At 45.0% G+C, this 19,741-nt stretch overlaps 1 long non-coding RNA gene and 1 other non-coding gene across 2 annotated transcripts; both read left to right on the top strand.

Annotated features, from left to right (window-relative positions):
* Positions 1-10,582: 10,582 nt before the first annotated feature.
* On the top strand, positions 10,583-19,334 carry LOC132823133 (uncharacterized). Its single transcript, XR_009645501.1, has 5 exons — positions 10,583-10,615; positions 16,053-16,108; positions 17,253-17,308; positions 18,942-19,046; positions 19,142-19,334. It is a non-coding gene; the product is annotated as an uncharacterized LOC132823133 (long non-coding RNA).
* Positions 14,074-14,279, top strand: LOC132823574 (small nucleolar RNA SNORA74). Its single transcript, XR_009645568.1, has one exon. It is a non-coding gene; the product is annotated as a small nucleolar RNA SNORA74 (small nucleolar RNA).
* Positions 19,335-19,741: the final 407 nt, after the last annotated feature.

Genomic DNA, 19,741 nt, shown 5'->3' with positions numbered 1-19,741 from the left:
TTCCCGCCTCAGGCGACTGTCTGTGTGGAGTTTGCACGTTCCCCCAGTGTCTGTGTGGGTTTCCTCCGGGTGCTCCGGTTTCCTCCCACAGTCCAAAGATGTGCGGGTCAGGTGAATTGGCCATGCTAAATTGCCTGTAGTGTTAGGTAGGGGGTAAATGTAGGGGCATGGGTGGGTTGCGCTTCGGCGGGTCGGTGTGGACTTGTTGGGCCAAAGGGCCTGTTTCCACACTGTAAGTAATCTAATCTAATCTAATCAGTTTAAGATATGGACTAGTTAGACCGAAGGGTCAAGAATCAAGGGTAGCTCTTTGTTCGTCATTTCTACCAAATGCAACTGATACAGTAAAAACGAGGCAGCGTTCCTCCAGGACCAAGGGTGCTACATGGACAATACAAACTACACACTCATACACAGGGCTGCATAAAGTGAATAACAAGGACAAAACACCGCAAGACAGCACAGTAATTCCTGACATGTCAAGACAATTGGCAAGTGGTGTACAAATCACAGTGTAATAAAAGAATGATAATTAATAAAACATTGTTCTAGCAGCAATTCAAAGTCATGCAAAGAGTTTCCGGTCTGATCCTGTGCTCTACAACTCTATGACTCCATGTTATCCATGGGGTTTGCAATCAAAGGTTGAGACTTCTGAATACCTCATGGTCAATGAGTTGCTTGCCCAGAGACAACCATGATCATTGTATCTCCAACACAGTGACTGAGGAGGGGCAAACAGGGATCTGAATTCACTGCACTCCCTCCGAGAAGTGGGGGCTATTCGAGCTCATACCCCGAATAAATGGCCAGGTTTGGGCCTCCATCTCCTCCCGACTTCCCTCTTCCCCATTGGCTGATCACAGAATTAAATGAATGTGCTTGCTTGCCTTGTGTTCCCCGATTGTGCAGCCTTCCTTAAAACTACATCCTAATTTGTTCAAGAGTTCTAAGTGGAAGCTTGGTTCAGCGTTTCGCAGTGAGTGAAAAGGAAAATAATCAATTATATCTGCAATTATTGACGTCTTGCAGGATTGTTACTGAGTTCCGGGAAATTCAAAGCCACAGCTGACATTCTTAATGAGGGGGTTTGGAAAACAAAATCAGGTTTATGTATTCAACTCAGTTCACTCCAGCTCAAAATATCAACCCATAAGCAGCCGGTTGACTCAGCCAAGGATTTAATACTGACAGATTGTTCCTCACTTCATTAACCTTCCCATTCGAGTCTGTTGTGAAGCAAGTTTCTGTAATGTCATCCATTTATCCTATTAACGCCTGAGAGGGCAGAGATGAGTGGCTCAGATTACACACCTCCAAAACCCTTGCAACACAATACAGATGAAAGCCATTCAGACTCCCTGATCCAGCACTGTGGCTCAGTGGTTAGCACTGCTGCCTCAGAGCGCCAGGGACCCAGGTTCGATTCCGACCTTGAGTCACTGTCTGTGTGGAGTTTGCACACTCTCCTCATGTCTGCGTCAGTTTGCTCCAGTTTCCTCCCACAATCCAAAGACGTGCAGTTTAGGATGGATTGGCCATGCTAAATTGCCCTATAGTGTCCAGAGATGTACAGGTTAGGGTGGATTGGCCATGCTAAATTACCCATAGTGTCCAGGGATTCACAGGTTAGGGTGGATTGGCCATGCTAAGTTACCCATTGTGTCCAGGGATGTACAGGTTAGGGTGGATTGGCCATGCTAAATTATCCATAGTGTCCAGGGATGTACAGGTTAGGGTGGATTGACAATGCTAAATTACCCATAGTGTCCAGGGATGTACAGGTTAGGGTGGATTGGCCATGCTAAATTACCCATAGTGCCCAGGGATTCATAGGTTAGGGTGGATTGGCCATGCTAAGTTACCCATTGTGTCCAGGGATGTACAGGTTAGGGTGGATTGACAATGCTAAATTACCCATTGTGTCCAGGGATGTACAGGTTAGGGTGGATTGGCCATGCTAAATTACCCATAGTGTCCAGGGATGTACAGGTTAGGGTGGATTGGCCGTGCTAAATTACCCATAGTGCCCAGGGATTCACAGGTTAGGATGGATTGGCCATGCTAAGTTACCCATTGTATTCAGGGATGTACAGGTTAGGGTGGATTGGCCATGCTAAATTGTCCCATAGTGTCCAGGGATGTACAGGTTAGGGTGGATTGGCCATGCTAAGTTACCCATTGTATTCAGGGATGTACAGGTTAGGGTGGATTGGCCATGCTAAATTGTCCCATAGTATCCAGGGATGTACAGGTTAGGGTGGATTGGCCATGCTAAGTTACCCATAGTGTCCAGGGATGTACAGGTTAGGGTGGATTGGCCATGCTAAGTTACCTATTGTGTCCAGGGATTCACAGGTTAGGGTGGATTGGCCATGCTAAGTTATCGATAGTGTCCAGGGATGTGTGGGTTAGCCATGGGGAATATAGGGTTCCTGGGCTGGGCCTGGGTGAGATGCCCTTCAAAGGGTCAGTGTGAACCTGTTGGGCTGAATGACCAGCTTCCACCCTGTGGGGATTCTTTGACGGCCTTTCTGAAAGAGCTACATAATTAGCCCAAATCCCCTGCCTCTTTCGAATTACCTTTCACTGTTTCCAATTCAAGCATTTACACTTTTATTTAAATTATTTTTCAAATCAAGCCACAGAGGGATGTAAGTGCACACCTCTGGAGCAGGTGGGACCTGAACTCTGGGCCTCCCAGTGCAGGGGTAGGGACACTACAGAGCCTTAGGTATGAGAGCAGTATTTCCATAAAACATTGCTTCAAAGCTGAGTGGCACAGATGATTTCAAATGTTGTACAACGACAGACAGTGCCTATAACACGTAACAATTGCAGTAAGCAGAAAACTAGTCAGCTAACAATAACAATTTCGTCCTGTACAAAGACACATGAATCACTTCGGTTTTTATTGGTCTCGAAAGACTTCAGCGTCCCTGTTTCTATCGCTGGCTCATGCTGGGTTTGTGCATCTCAGTGCAGAGACGGAGAGAAGAAGCAAAGAAAGTCAGACTTGCATTTGCTTAGCACCTGGGGACGGCCCAAAGCCCTTTACACTTCATAAGAAAGGACAGCAGCCGGTTTGGGCTCCCACAGAAAGCAGTTCACTAAATGACTGGTTAATCGACTGTGGTGATGAGGCTTGAAGGATAAATGTTGACTGTGACAGCAGCAGTAAAATGTTCCCAATGCATGAGTTACTTGTTGAGAGAGACAATGCAAACTATTATTGGTCCAGTTCACAGAAGAAGCAGTTTCTAAGCCAAGTTGAGTAAAAGCCTATAATCATGACTTTGACTGAGCAAGTTGCCTCTTTTACGGTCCTTCCTGTTTAGTATACTGATGTCAGGAGCATCAGTATACTAGAAATTGTGATGCCAAATTCGTGAAGCTACAACATGGGACTATGTACATAAACAGCAGCTTGCGATAGACAGGGTTAAGTAATCCACAGACAACAGACAAGATCGAACCTCTGCAATCCTGCCACATCCAACCAAAATCAACTAACAGAAAGAGGAGGTTCTGTGAATATCTCCATCCTGAATGATGGGGGCACACAGCACGTTAGGGAAAAAAATAAGACTTGAGTATTGTATCCATCTTCAACCAGATGGAGGTGATCTATTTTGACCTCCCTGAGTCCCCAACATCACAGACACCAGCCTGCAACTAGATTAGATTAGAATCCCTACAGTATGGAAATAGGCCCTTCGGCCCAACAAGCCCATACACACCAACCCTCCGAAGAGTCACCCACCCAGACCCATTCCCCTACCCTATATTTACCCCGACGTGGAAATTTAGCATGACCAACCCACCCTAACCTGCACATCTTTTGGATTGTGGGAGGAAACCCATGCAGACATGAGAAGAATATGCAACTCCACAGAGACAGTCACCTGAGGCGGGAATCGAACCCAAGTCCCTGTTAGAATGTGCAACTCCACAGAGACAGTCGCCTGAGGCGGGAATCGAACCCAAGTCCCTGTTGTTGTGAGGCTGTAGTGCTAACTACTGAGCCACCATGACACCCTTCAAGTCATTCAACGTGATATCAAGAAATGGCTGAAGATATTGGATGCTGCAAAGGCTGTGGACCCTGGCAACATTCTGGCAACAGCATCCGAGTCTTGTACTCCAGAACACACCACATCACTAGCCAAATTATTCCTGTTCAGCTACAGCCCTGGCATTCACTGGGCAATGTGAAAAATCTCCCAGGGAGCAGGACAACTCCAACCCAGCTAATTACATCCTCAACAGTTCACCCCTGACCATCAGTGAAATGTAGGAAGGAGTTATCAACAGTGGTGTCAAGTGATACCAGCTCAGTAATAACCAGCTTACTGGCTCTCAATTTGGGGACAACTCAGCTCTAGATCACATTGTAGCCTTGATCCAGAGTTGGACAAAAGACCCGAACTTCAAAGATAAGGAAAGATGAGAACAATGGTTGTTGTAATCAAGGCAACATTCGACCCAAGTTTGGCATAAAGATCCCGAAACAAGATTGGAACCATTGTGAATCAGACAGAAACCCCTCCATCGATGGGAGTCTTGACCTAACAGAAAGGAGATTGTTGGGATCATACAATCTAAACACTAGAGAAACTCAGCAGGTCTGATAGGGGTTCTGTGAAAAGGGAAACAGAATTAGCACTTCAGGTCTAATATGATTCTACTTCAGAATTTCTCAGATACTGAAACAGTCTCTGTCCACACACAACGAAATCAGAAAACAAAATAAAAACTGTTGTGGTTCTGTTCGCCGAGCTGGGAGTTTTTGTTGCAAACGTTTCGTCCCCTTTCTAGGTGACATCTTCAGTGCTTGGGAGCCTCCTGTGAAGCGCTTCTGTGCTGATTCCTCCGGCATCTATACTGGTTTGAATCTGCCGCTTCCGATTGTCAGTTGCTGTCCGCTGCAGTGGCCGGTATATAGGGTCTGGGTCGATGTGTCTATTGATAGAATTTGTGGATGAGTGCCATGCCTCTAGGAATTCCCTGGCTGTTCTCTGTTTGGCCTGCCCTATAATATTGGTGTTGTTCCAATCGAACACTCGAATTTGATTGGGGCAACACCACTATTATAGGGCAGGCCAAACAGAGAACAGCCAGGGAATTCCCAGAGGCATGGCACTCATCCACAAATTCTATCAATAGACACATCGACCTAGACCCTATATATCGGCCACTGCAGTGGACAGCAACTGACAACCGGAAGCGGTAGATTCAAACCAGTATAAATGCCGGAGGAATCAGCACAGAAGCGCTTCACAGGAGGCTCCCAAGCACTGAAGATGTCACCTAGAAAGGGGACGAAACGTTTGCAACAAAAACTCCCAGCTCGGCGAACAGAACCACAACAACGAGCACCCGAGCTACAAATCTTCTCACAAACTTTGAAAATAAAAACTGCAACGAGATCTGATAACGTGCTGATACATGACAAAAAGTATTCAGTTGCTAGGCAGTGACCATCTTGCTGTGTATTTCCAGCCTCCTGCTTGTCTACATTGGATTCCAACATCTGCAGTTTTTTTCTCCCTTGTTAGTGACCATCTCCACAAGGGAGAATCAATACTGGCATTCAGTAGCATTACTATATCTGAATTCTCCCCTGTCAATATGATGGGGATATTAACTAGATCGTTGACAAGAAACTGAACTGGACCAGCCAGGTAAATATTATGACTGGAAACTAGAGGTGAATAACTTACCTCCTGACTTCCAAAGGCCTAAAGACTGTCCACCATCAACAAAGAACAAGTTGGAAGTGGGAGGGAATACGCTCTATTCACCTGGATGAGCACAGTTCCAACCCTCAAGAATCCTTGACACTATCCAGGACAATGTAATGTCTGGATGACACCACAACCACAAGCTTCAGAATTCCCTCCAGCACAGAGACACCAATATGTATCATCTACAAGACAAACTGCACCAACTCACCTTTGACAACACCTTCAAAACCCATCACCTCTAACACTTCGAAGGACAAGGGCAGGAGATACATGGGAACTTACAAGTTACAAGTTTCCTTCCAAACCCTACAGACTTTGAACTATATCTCCATTCCTATATTACACTGACTGCATGGCTCAATAGAGCAGTTCCTACCCATGGGCATTGAGGAATGGCACTAAATGCCATCAGCAATGTCCACATCCTGTGAACAAAGGTAAAAGCAGATTGTCTGATCATATCATATTACAGTTACCAGTTTTTAATTTGGCTGCAATGAAACCATACAACCCCCGACAGTGCAGAAGCAGGCGATTCAGCCCTTTGAGTCCAAACACACCCTGTCAAGAGTATCACACTTAGACCCACCCCGGTAACCCTACATTTCCCGTGGCTAACCCACCCAGCCTGCACACCCCTGGACACTATGAGGCAATTGAGCACAGCCAACCCACCCTAACCTGCACACATCTTTGGATTGTGGGAGAAAACAATAGGAAACCAAAGCTGACACGGGGAGTATGTACGAACTCCACACAGACAGTTACCTGAGGGTGGAATCGAACCCAGGTCCCTGGCACTGTGGGGGCACTGAACCACCGTGCTGTGAAGCTATTGCAGAAGCCTTCAGTTACATAAAATCACAATAGGAGGTGCTGTGGTTGTGAATGGTATATGTAAATGTAGGAATTATTTCAGCTCAGATAATCAGACTTCAATAGACTCACGGAATCAATGATCAATAACTAGCAACATTGATGAGCATCTATACTTCAATTGCACCACCTGCTGGTGATAGAAGAGCATGGGAGCTGGGAACCTGACTGGGAAAACTCCGGATAATCCATTCAACAGATTTCTTTCGGAAAGTAATAATCATAGAATCATAAAAGCATGGAAACAGACCCTTCGGTCCAAGGTTAACAGCATATGAACAATTCCTGATGAAGGGCTTTTGCCTGAAACGTCGATCTTCCTGCTCCTGAACTGCTGTGCTTTTCCAGCACCACTCTAATCTGGACTATGAACAATTTAAGAAGAAAGTGAGGTCTGCAGATGCTGGAGATCAGAGCTGAAAATGTGTTGCTGGGAAAGCGCAGCAGGTCAGGCAGCATCCAAGGAACAGGAGAATCGACGTTTCGGGCATGAGCCCTTCTTCAGGTCCAAGGTTAACAGCATATGAACAATTCCTGAAGAAGGGCTCATGCCCGAAACGTCGAATCTCCTGCTCCTTGGATGCTGCCTGACCTGCTGCACTTTTCCAGCAACACATTTTCAGCTATGAACAATTTAAGACATGCAGTGCATCACAGGTTCTTGGGAGGAATTATGTGACTTTGCAGGCGTGAGGAATCCTTTGTTTCATGTTTAAAATCACACAACACCAGGTTATAAACCAACAGGTTAGTTTGGAAGCACTAGCTTTCAGAGCGCCACTCCTTCGTCAGGTGGTTGTGAAGTATAAGATCATAAGACATAGAATTTATAGCAAAATTGTTATAAATTGCTAAAAATTCTGTGTCTTACTATCTTATACTTCACAACCACCTGATGAAGGAGCGTCGCTCCAATAGCTAGTGCTTCCAGTTAAACCTGTTGGACTATAACCTGATGTTGTGTGATTTTTAACTTTGTACACCACAGTCCAACACCGGCATCTCCAAATCATTTGTTTCATGTCTGAGACGTAGAATCCCTTCAGCGTGGAAGCAGGCCATTCAGTCTATCAAGTCCACACTGCCCCTGCAAAGGACATCCCTCCTCCCCACAACCCTGCATTTCTCCTGGCTAATCCACCCAACCTACATATCGCAGGAGAATATGCAAACTCAACACAGATTGTCACCCAAGAGTGGAGTTGAACCTGGATCCCTGGCACTGTGAGGCAGCAGTGCTAACCACTATGCCATTCCAGTCTGATGGCAATATATTGATAGAGATTGATGGCTCAGATTAATCAACAGCCCTATTCTCATTGTTTGTCTTATGCAACTATCAGATGATAAACAAGACGCAGCTTGGTTATATCTCATTGAGGAATTGTGGTGCTCAGTTGGAACGAAGCAAAGTGGAAGAGGGAGGAAACGGGAAAACTCTAATGCTGTATTTAGTGTGCCGAATGTTACATATGCAATATTGTGATGGTGGTAACAGCAGTGTTTTACAAAGTGATAGCCAGCAGCCTCCACTACTAGTGCAATTTCAAACATGAAAAGAAATCTGGTCAACGGGTATGTTCCTTCCAACTGCTAAGGTGTGTTTGGTAATGAGGCGATCAGAGTTTGTTAACCTAGGATTTTATTTCCTAGGGTTGGGGAGTCCAAAAGGATTAGGGTGAGAGGGGAAAGATTTAAAAAGGATCTGAGGGGTAACGTTTTCACACAGAGGATGGTGCATGTATGGAATGAGCTGCCAGAGGAACTGGTGGAGTCTGGTACAACGACAACACTTAAAAGGCATCTAGATGGATACATGAATAGGAAGGGTTTAGAGGGATATGGGTCAAATGCTGGCAAATGGGACCAGGTCCAATTGGGATGTCTAATCAGTGTGTACAAGTTGGACCAAAGGGTCTGGTTCCGTGTTGTTGTATGATTCCATGGCCCCAGTAGTTAGCACTGCTCCCTCCCAACTTCAGAGACCTGGGTTAATTTCCACCCTCGGGCGACTGTCTGTGTGGAGTTTGCACATTTTCCCCGCCTCTGCACGGCTTTCCACCGGGTGCTCCGGTTTCCTCCCAAAGTCCAAAGATGTGCTGGTTAGGGAGATTGGTCATGGGAAATTGCCCCGTAGTGTGCACGGATATGGAGGCTAGGTGGATATTTCAGGGATAGGGGTGGGGCTGGATGAGATTCCTGTCAGAGGGTCAGTGTAGATTTGATTGGCTGGATGGCCCATTGCAGGGATTCTATGACCCTATAACTAACAATGCTTTGATTCATTAATGTCTTTCTCCACTCCTCACCCATCCCCACCTTTTCTGGGTGAATTAGTTTCTCCCTTCTCCTGTTGAACCTACTGACTCCAGATAAAGTGTGTCTCAGCTGGCCCTTGGGACCTCGCCGAGCAATCCTTAAGAACGAGTGGTGATAAGGTACTTGAGTGTACAGAGAAACACAGTAAGAGTCAGAGTTTGAGCTCAGCTGTCTCTCTCAAACACACAAACAACATTTTTAAAAAATGTATTTCTGTAGCACTTTAACACAGGCAGTGAAATACTTGCTAATTGAAGTTACTTATTGGAAGGTAAATATCAAAAATAATACGTTAGCGAAAAACACTAAAAAGTAAGGCAACTTACCTGAAGGAAAAAAGTTAATAAGCTAAAAATGTGTTGCTGGAAAAGCGCAGCAGGTCAGGCAGCATCCAAAGAGCAGGAGAATCGACATTTCGGGCATGAGCCCTTCTTCTTCAGAAGAAGGGCTCATACCCGAAACGTTGATTCTCCTGCTCTTTGGATGCTGCCTGACCTGCTGCGCTTTTCCAGCAACACATTTTCAGCTCTGATCTCCAGTATCTGCAGACCTCACTTTCTCCGGAAAAAAGTTAATGTTTGGCAGTGATGATTTTTTTATCAGAACAGTGGCTCAGTGGTTAGCACTGCTGCCTCACAGCACCAGGGACCCGGGTCCAATTTCACCCTCGGGCAACACTCTGTGTGGAGTTTGCACATTCTCCCTCTGTCTGAAACCAAAAGAGAAAATGCTGGAAAATCTCAGCAGGCCTGGCAGCATCTGTAAGGAGAGAAAAGAGCTGACGTTTCTAGTCTAACCGACCCTTTGTCAAAGCTTTTTCTCCCTGTGTCTGTGTGGGTTTCCTTTCACTGTCCAAAGCCTTGTACATTAGGTGGATTGGTAATGCTGAGTTGTCCAAAGTATCTAGGGATGTGCAGGCTAGGGAAATGCAAAGTTACAGGGATGGGGTGGGGGGTGGTGAGTCTGGGTGGGATGCCCTTTGGAGGGCTGGTGTGGACTTGATGGGCTGAATGGTCTGCTTTCATACTGTGGGAATTCTGTGATTCGCACCACCCAAGTGCCATCACCACCACCCTCTCGAAGGCGATTAGAGGAGGCTGATTAATTGCTGGCAACCAGCAATGTCTAATTCTCACATTAACAAAAATGGTCTTTGGAATCTGTGCTGTACGTTTCTCCATATTCTTTTATTTCTCAACAGAAGAAAACACAAAAAGGTAACAAAATACAAGGGGAGAAAAAGTGTTGAAGGTACAACATTGTGTTACTCTGGACAGAAAAGAACATTTATGCATCTTATGTGTTTTGCACTGAAAAGTATGTATTTTGGTTTAGTTTAAGCACACATAGAATAATAGAATCTGCAATGTGGAATTATTGAATTAATTGCCGTGGTTCCCGAGACCAGCTGAATCTTCACTTTCCCAGGCAATTCTTACAGAATGTGCTCATTATTGGGTCTGTCACTCTGATACAGCTAAGAGAGACTGGCGCTGGTCTTCTGCCTTGATCAAAGATGGCGCACCGCGGGTGCGGCTCGTTCCAGCCACGGCGACGCATGGGCGTATTCCGCTCGCCACGTTCTGACTCTCGCGAGAGTTGAGTAGCCTTTAAAGGGGACGGCCAGCGGCGCGGCCGGCCTCCATTTTGTCGTGTCCGCTTGTGGAGCTAAGGTACGCCGGGGAAGAGGTGGTTGAGTGTAATCCGGTGCCATCCTGGGTGGGAGAGGCCTGTCTGGGCTCCGGGTTGCCACGGGGTGATGGAGCGGAGTGCGAGGGATTGATATGTAGTGAAGGATGGGGGTTTATTTTGCTTATTTTCCAGTTTTTTGTGGGGGGGAGGGAGGTGAATGGCAATGGCGGCTGATCCCAGGTCAAGCCAGCTCCAGGGTTAGTGTGTGTGTGTGTCCTCACCATCTCGGGTACCTTCAGTAAGTTAACATGCACTTAGTGTGTGATTGTAATCCCGACCTTTTTGGTCCATGCTCTGTAGGATGTGTTTGTGTTTGCAGGTTGGGGTGTGGCCTGGTGGTCATGTCCCTGCCTCTGGGCCAGGGGGTCTGGGTTCAAGTCCCACCTGCCCCAGGCTGTTGGAATATTGCATGCAATTCTGGGTCTCCTTCCTGTCGGCAAGAGGTTGTGAAACTTGAAAGAGTTCAGAAAAGGTTTACCAGGACGGTGGCACAGTGGTTAGCACTGCTGCCTCACGGCGCCAGGGACCCGGGTTCAATTCCCGCCTCAGGCGACTGACTGTGTGGAGTTTGCACGTTCTCCCCGTGTCTGCGTGGGTTTCCTCCGGGTGCTCCTGTTTCCTCCCACAGTCCAAAGATGTGCGGGTCAGGTGAATTGGCCATGCTAAATTGCCCGTAGTGTTAGGTAAGGGGTAAATGTAGGAGTATGGGTGGGTTGCGCTTCGGCGGGTCAGTGCAGACTTGTTGGGCCGAAGGGCCTGTTTCCATACTGTAAGTAATCTAATCTAAAGATGTTGAAAATGTGTTGCTGGTTAAAGCACCGCAGGTCAGGCAGCATGCTGTGCTTTAACCAGCAACACATTTTCAACTGTGATCTCCAGCATCTGCAGACCTCATTTTTTACCCCATAATCTAAAGATGTTGCCAGGGTTGGAGGATTTGAGCTACAGGGAGAGGCTGAACAGGCTGGGGCTGTTTTCCCTGGAGCGTCGGAGGCTGAGGGGTGATCTTATGCCCGAAACGTCGATTCCCCTGCTCTTTGGGTGCTGCCTGACCTGCTGCATTTCTCCAGCAACACACTTTCAGCTTATAGAGGTTTACAAAATTGAGGGGCAGGGATAGGATAAATAGACAGTCTTTTCCCTGGAGTCAGGGAGCCCAGAACTAGAGGGCACAGGTTAAGGGTGAGAGGGGAAAGATATAAAAGAGACCTACGGGGCAACTCTCCCTCACAGAGGGAGGTACGTGTATGGAATGAGCTGCCAGAGGATGTGGTGGAGGCTGGTACAATTACAACATTTAAGAGGCATTTGGATGGGTATACAAATAGAAGGGTTTGGAGGGATATGGGCCAAGTGCTGGCAGGTGGGACTAGATTGGGTTAGGATATCTGGTCAGCATGGACAGGGTGGACCGAAGGGTCCGTTTCCATGCTGTACATCTGACTGACTTCTGCCACCTTATTCCATACATACACCATCCTCTGAATGAAAACGTTGCTGCCTTAGGTCCCTTTTAAATCTTTCCCCTCACCCTAAAACTATGCCCTCCAGTTTAGGACACTCCATCTCAGGGACAGGCCCCAGTCCTTTTGCTCTATCCATATCCCTCATAATATTTTATAAAATGCACTTAGGCAGGTTGATTTCAAAATATTGTTTGTCCTTATTTCTGGTTATTATTCCTTGACTGGAATTGCATGTGTTGAGGGTTGGGGTTTGCAAATTTTGACCTGGATCACTTGCTGAGTAAATGGCTTTGGCTGGCTGTCAACTTTTTTTAAAAAAAAATCTGATGCTGAGCCTCATAAAGATTGGTTACTGGGAGGTTAGTTGGACGGCTTGGTGTTAAATGGTGAATTAAAGGTTTAGGGTGACAAATTTGGAGTGTGTCCCTTGGCAACTGAAAAGACAGCTGTTTCTAGTGTATTTTATCTATTTGCCCATTCAACATGGATGACCCTCGTGGTATTATTGCTGGATTGTTAATCCTCCAACCTTGGGGGCCTGAGCTTAAATCCTGCTATAGCAGATGGTGGAACTTGAATAATCTAGAAACTATTAATGGGCGGCACGGTGGCACAGTGGTTAGCACTGCTGCCTCACAGCGCCTGAAGACCCGGGTTCAATTCCCGACTCTGGCGACTGACTGTGTGGAGTTTGCACGTTCTCCCCGTGTCTGCGTGGGTTTCCTCCGGGTGCTCCGGTTTCCTCCCACAGTCCAAAGATGTGCGGCTCAGGTGAATTGGCCATGCTAAATTGCCCGTAGTGTTAGGTAAGGGGTAATGTAGGGGTATGGGTGGGTTTCACTTCGGCGGTTCGGTGTGGACTTGTTGGGCCGAAGGGCCTGTTTCCACACTGTAAGTCTAATCTAATCTAGTGATGACCACAAAGTTTTAAGGAAAAAACTCATCTGAATTCTTTGCATGGTCTTGTTTACATGAGTCCAGACCTGCAACCATATGTCAGCTAACATTTTGAGGAAACAAAAACTGCAGGTGCTGGAATGTGAAGTAGATGAGCAAGATGCTGGAAGAACACAGCAAGCCAGGCAGCATCAGGAGGTGGAGAAGTTGGTGTTTTGGAGACAACTGTCCTTCAGAGTTGACTTCTCCACCTCCTGATGCTGCCTGGCTTGCTGTGCTCTCCCAGCCTCTCGCTTGTCTATAGCTAGTGTTTTGAGTGGAGATGACTCTTCAGAGTTCTGAATTATCTTGACTCAATATTAGCTTGTCCTGACTGCTGCTTGACCAGTAGAATTCCTGCATCTGTGGTAATTTGCATTCACAGCAATATGGTTGATTTTTAACTGTGCTCTGGACAATTAGGGGTGGACAATAAATGCTGGCCTAGGATATATTAAAATCTCAGGCTGCGCCAGCAATCTGTTGTCTGTCCCTAACTGCCCAGAGGGCAGTTGTCAACCACATTGCTTTAGTCTGGAGTCACATGTCAGTCAAGGTAAGGATGGCAGCTTCCTTCCCTCAAGGACATGACTGAATCAGGTTGATTTTTTTTCACAAAAATTGGCAACGGTTTGTGGTCATTAGACCCTTAATTCCAGATTTTTAATATTGAAATAAATTCCACAATTTGCCATGGTGGGACTTGAACCTTGGTGCCCAGAACATTAGAGTTTCTGAATTAATAGTCAAATGATGCTGCTGGCTATTGCTCCCGCCCTTCCCCCAAAGACTTAAGACCAGATGGTCAGGAGACCAGAATTGCAGGGATGGGATTTAGAGATGTTTTGGATTGGGAGGGAAGCAATTTCAAATGGCCTTCAGGGTTATTTGGAATTTCTTTTAAGATACAGAAACCTTTCAATGGCATCGCTGGTATCTGAGGTTTTAAAAGGTGCATGCTATACATCTTGCATTAGTTTAGCCTTTCCATGCGTCTGTTACAGCCAAGTGCTTTATATCTGCCTTGTACAGTTCTTCCCAGTGGTATGTCAGCTGTCCAGTGCTATGAAGTGCCTGTGCCAGTGTTACACAGCTGGGAGATTAATGGGGCTGCTCTTGCACTGGCTATTAGCTGTTACTGTTCTGGTCATGGCTAGTACCAGGTCTGGGTAGTGTTGTGCACCCTTTTGAGAGTGGTCCATTGTTCACTGCTAAGGATGGTCCTAGTCTGGTTGCATACACTTTTTATATTTTTAAAAAAACTAGGTAACAGCTTGATGCAATTTGAGTTGAGATTAAAATGTACAATTGAGATGTTCATCTTATGATTTATCTCTGGTAGACATTTTCTGGACTTGAAGTTATTTTTGGAATTTGATCATCTTTGTTTCGGGGGGTGCATCTGGGTGATATAGAAATGCCATGAATCCTGATTGAACATCAAACACAAACATTAGTGCAGTGCAGGCCCTTCGGTTCTCTGTTACACTCATGTGAAACCCATCTAACCTATGCTATTCAACTATCATCCATATGCTTATCTAACCACCACTTTTAAATGCCCTTAAAGTTGGTGAATCTCCTACTGTTGCAGCAGGGTATTCCACACCCTTGCTAAGCAAAGAACATACCTCTTACATCAGTTATGTCTATCACCTTTCAATTTAATACTATGTCCCCTCATGTGAGCCATCACCATCTGAGGCTCTCACTTGTCCATCCTATCTAATCCTCTGGTTATCTTGTATGTCTCTCTAAGTCACCTCTACCTTCTCTCTAATGAAGACAGCCTCCAGTTCCTCAGCCTTTCATCATAAGACATTCTCTCCAGACCAGGCAACATCCTCGTAAATATCCTCTGAGCCCTTGCCAAAGCTTCCACATCCTTCCTATAATGCAGCAACATGAACTATGCCATACTTCTAAGTGTGGCTGCACCAGAGTTTTGTACAGTTGTAACATGACCTCAGATTCAAACTCAATCCTTCTACCAATAAAAGCTAACACAGCATATGCTTTAACAATCCTATCAACCTGGGTGGCAACTTTCAGGGATCTTAGCACATGAACACAATCTCCCTCTGCTCATCCACACTACCAAGAATCTTACCATTAGCCCAACATTCCTTATTCCTGTTACTCCTTCCAAAGTGAATCACTTCTCTGCATTAAACTCCATTTGCAGCTTCTCAGCAGAGCTCTGCAGCTTATCGATATCATGTAACCTGCAACATCTTCCACACTGTCCACAACTCCACTGACCTTAGTGTTGTCTGCAAATTTACTAATCTATCCTTCTCTGCCCTCATTCCAGCTCACTTATAAAAATGACAAACAGCAGTGGCCCACAGCTGACACTTGCGGTACACCACTAGTAACTGAATTCTAGGGTGAACATTTCCCATCAACCTCCACCCTCTGTCGCCTTTCAGCTAGCCAACTTCTGATCCAAACTCCTAAGTCACCCTCAATCCCATGCCTCTATTTTCTGCAATAGCCTACCATGGGGAACCTTATCAAATGCCTTACCCCCTCACATCACTTTGGTCACCTTCTCAAAGAACTAAAGGTTTGTGAGGCACAACCTACCCTTCACAAAACTGTTGACTATCCCTGTTCAAGTATTCCTTTCTAGATGATAAATCCTATCTCTCAACTTTGTCCACTCCAGTCCAATACTGGCACCTCCAAATTATAATTAGTAGGGTTGAGTCTACTCCTTGAATAAGGGGACAACACTTGCTGTTCTCCAGCCTTCTGGTGCTATTACTGTAGACAATGATGACTTAAAGATCAAAGTCAAAGATTCTGTAATCTTCTCCAAGCTTCAATGAGAATCCTAGGTTATTAATTTTAAGCTTGTGGGGCTAGGCTATACAAGGGCTAATATGTCTTTTTGTTTTAATGATTTAAAAGAAAATGGATGGAAAATAAATGAAGATGCAGGAATCCAGTGGGTCTTATAGCAGTTCTGTGGCTCCATGTGTTGAGTGTTTGTGGCATTTATTCTTTGCAGTGTTGAATGTTCAGTTGTGATTTGGTGAGAAGCATGGACACTACCTGTCAGCTCAGGTGAGTTTTTTTGCTTTACTGCTGTGTACTGTTTGTGTTCTCAGTTTTGTAATACGTCCCAAATTTGTTTTCAGCAAATTCACATTGCCTTGTGTACATTCTTGGATTGTAAACAAATTAGCAGTGGACCAAAATGTCATGTAAGATTGTGACTCAACTTTGCCCTCCTTTCCTATTTGAACTTTGATCTCACCAAAAAACTGCCATTGGTCTCAACCTTGGTGTTTTGAATTTCAGTGGGCTATGGGTATGCTTCACCCAGTTGGTTCAGTTAGAACCACAGGAGCTTCACAGTATTTCCCAGCATCTCATTTCAAATTTCTGCCTCATTGGTTGTGTGAAAGCAATCTTTGGGTCCTGTTTCTCTTTTCCCCTCATTCATGGCATACTGCTGTTGCTGGTCAGGCCAACATTTTATTTCTTCCCTCCTAATTGCCCAGAGGACAGTCTCTATTCAGAGTAATTGAAATCCCATACTTCAGTCCCTTTCTTTAAAAACAGGGTCTTGTTGCAAGTTTTCAAGTGGTGAACACGAACCGTTTTAGTGTAAAACATGGATACTATCTTCCCTTCACATGTCGAACAAAGTATGATTAGATTATTGGGATTGTACAAGAACAAAATACCGTGGACATTGGTACATGGAGAACCTTGCCAGATCTGGCAGCATCTTTTGGGGTGGGGGCACTTGATGTTTTGAAGGCAATGTGACAAGTGCAAAGTACTCCGCCTGCAACACCAGATGCCATTTTGGCCCCCTCTGCAGTAGTTCAATCACTCCCATTTCCCCTATCCTATCCTTGTAGCACTGAGTTTATTTCTCTCCTTTTATAAATAATTGACCATTGCTTAGTGTGACAATGTGGAGTCCCAGGTTGCTACACTAGTTACGGTTTTGCTTTGGAGTTCTAAGGGTTTGGACAAATGAGACCCAACACCAATTCCTGAAGTGGGTGAGAGAACCACTTTACTGCTACTGCCCTTGACTGGTTACCTATTTTTTTTTAAAAAGTCATTGGCTTCACAATTATGGCATGTCAAACAGATCTCGAATTGGATTTCACACTGCAAAGCTTTTTCATAATGTGTGCTTAATTTTCTCCTTTGAAATTGTCATTTCTAATAAATCTTTTTTAATCTGTAGTGTGAATCATGTCTGGAAATGTCACTTCAGTGCTGTTTCTGAAGGTGTGAGCTAAGGTAAACAACTATCATTAATCATTCTACATCTGTAGTTGGTCTGACTTGGCCAAAATGACTGAATTATCTAAAGTGTTTGAATGCTGACATTGATAAGTTTGTCTTATTTGTCAGCCCTGTTTCTGTTTAATTTGGGAAGTGTCCAACTGCTTGTTGAGTTTTGTAACAATCCCTCAGTACTTGATGGAATTATCTGTTGCCTGCCTTTTTTGAATGTATTAAAAAATTGAGCTTTTAAAGAAAGTGACTTTTATATTGAACTTGGAAGCTTGTAGCTTGTGTTGAGGCTCTTTGTTGGAAATTGGGCCGATTCAAAAGAGGCCAGTCTCCTTTTGAACACTCCAGGGTGTGCACGTTTCCTGAAGCTGTTTCAGGGCAACATGAGATGAGCCTAGATTCATTCAGAACAATGAGTAGGATGTATAGTAGATAACATTGCTGTGTCACTGAATACAACTAGACTAGTGTGAAGGGTTGGTATAGTGGGGGATATAACCAAGTCTGTACAATCACAGCATGGGCCAATCCTCTCTGTGATAATCTAAACTTGGGACATTATAAACAGGGCTTTGGCACAGGCTGCAGTGGCTCTGCTCCCACAGGAGTCTGACTGAAAGACCTGTAACAAACACTCAGCGTTCACTTGTGTTGCTTCTGCAACTTCTTCCTACATCTGTTCCTTTGTGACTTGGCAACTGTGTATTTCTAAAGGCCCTCGGACACTTTCTAGTTGAAAGATCTTGTACAAAAGGCAACCTGTTAGATTGGGGACCAGCAGTAAAGTGGTTTTTGACTGGCTCCAGTATTTAATGTTTAAGTTTGACTAAGCATGTAGAAGGGTCTAGTGTATCCACTCAGACTTGCAGAAACACTGGGTGAAAATGTGTTGCTGGTTAAAGCACAGCAGGTCAGGCAGCATCCAAGGAACAGGAAATTCAACGTTTCGGGCCAGAGCCCTTCAGTTTCCTGATGAAGGGCTCTGGCCCGAAACTTCGAATCTCCTGTTCCTTGGATGCTGCCTGACCTGCTGTGCTTTTAACCAGCAACACATTTTCAGCTCTGATCTCCAGCATCTGCAGACCTCACTTTTTACTCAGTAACACTGGGTGTACAATATTTACACTTTGGATTGTTGCTGGGAATGGAATGTTTGAATTGTAGAAGTCTGATAGGGTTAGGCTGAGAGGTGACCTTGTTAGAAATCTCTAATGTGGAATGGCGGCTGAGGGAAGTATACTTTTCTGAAGTGAGAAGGATTTAAAGAAATCGGGGGCATTTTTAAGTGGTTCATATTGAATAAACTGTTAAAGGAAGTAGAGAAGTAGGTACAACATCTAAGTACACAAATGGGTGGGCCAGGAGCTTGCAGGTGGGACAGGTTTAGTTTGGGATTATGATAGTGTGGACTGGTTAGATTGAAGGGTCTGTTTCTGTGCTGTATGACTCTGGTCATGTGCAAAATGCAGCACTAGCTGCCCCATTGCTGCTACCCCATCCAGTCTTGTTGTAAGACATGACTGACAACAGCACATTTGAATACAGACATGTTAAAACCATGTCCTGTCCAGCTGATCTTAAATACATATGGTCATCCAGATGGTGCTATGATAACATTGTCGCATTTTCTTTCCAGGGAGCACCAGAACATTAGGTTTGTTCCAGTCACTAATGAAGCTTCATCCCTAACATGGATCAGCAGTTGCTTTGATGTTCTCCAGCCGTTTCTTCTCCGATACTGGTAAATGTATTAAAGTGCAAGGTGCTGTTTTCATGATTGTTATAATTCGGTCATTTTGAATACTGTTTACAACAAATGTTGACTTTCTTTTTCAGTACCTTTGGAATCTGGAGTCAACAGTATGCTGAAGATTCAGCCACCCACGGTTTGTGTGCTGGATGAGAAAGTCGTGCTGTTCGATTACTTTGAGAAAAGTAACAATTTTAAAGTGGTGTGTCTCAGCTGGTTAATGCACAAAGACTGCACTCTTGTATGTTGCACAAATAAAGATGAGTCCTCTGTAGTTCATGCATTTGTGTCCTAGTGACTTAAAGGTTGACAGCTAAGTTTGAGATAGCACCATTTAAAATGGTAGTCTTCAAGAAACCAGGAAACATGTTAAACTGATCATGTCATAAACACTACAGATTTGTAGTTTTCAAAATTTTAAGATTGGGAGGTCAGTTTGAATCTCACCATTTTCTTGATGGAGCATCTGTACACAGACTGGAACTTGATTTGGAACGATTCTTTCCTGGTGACCTTGTGCTCAAAACGTTGACTCTTCTGCTGCTGCTGCCTGATCGTTTGTGCTTTTCCAGCACCACACTCTTCGACTGATCTCCAGCATCTGCAGTCCTCACTTTCTCCCTGGGACTGGATTTGCTGTATTCCCTGGTTTGATAGCATGGTGTGAATTGGCAGTAGGTTTTTAA

Source organism: Hemiscyllium ocellatum, chromosome 16 (genome assembly GCF_020745735.1).
Source record: "Hemiscyllium ocellatum isolate sHemOce1 chromosome 16, sHemOce1.pat.X.cur, whole genome shotgun sequence".
NCBI classification, from domain to species: domain Eukaryota; kingdom Metazoa; phylum Chordata; class Chondrichthyes; order Orectolobiformes; family Hemiscylliidae; genus Hemiscyllium; species Hemiscyllium ocellatum.
This window is presented reverse-complemented; position numbering and strand designations above follow the sequence as displayed.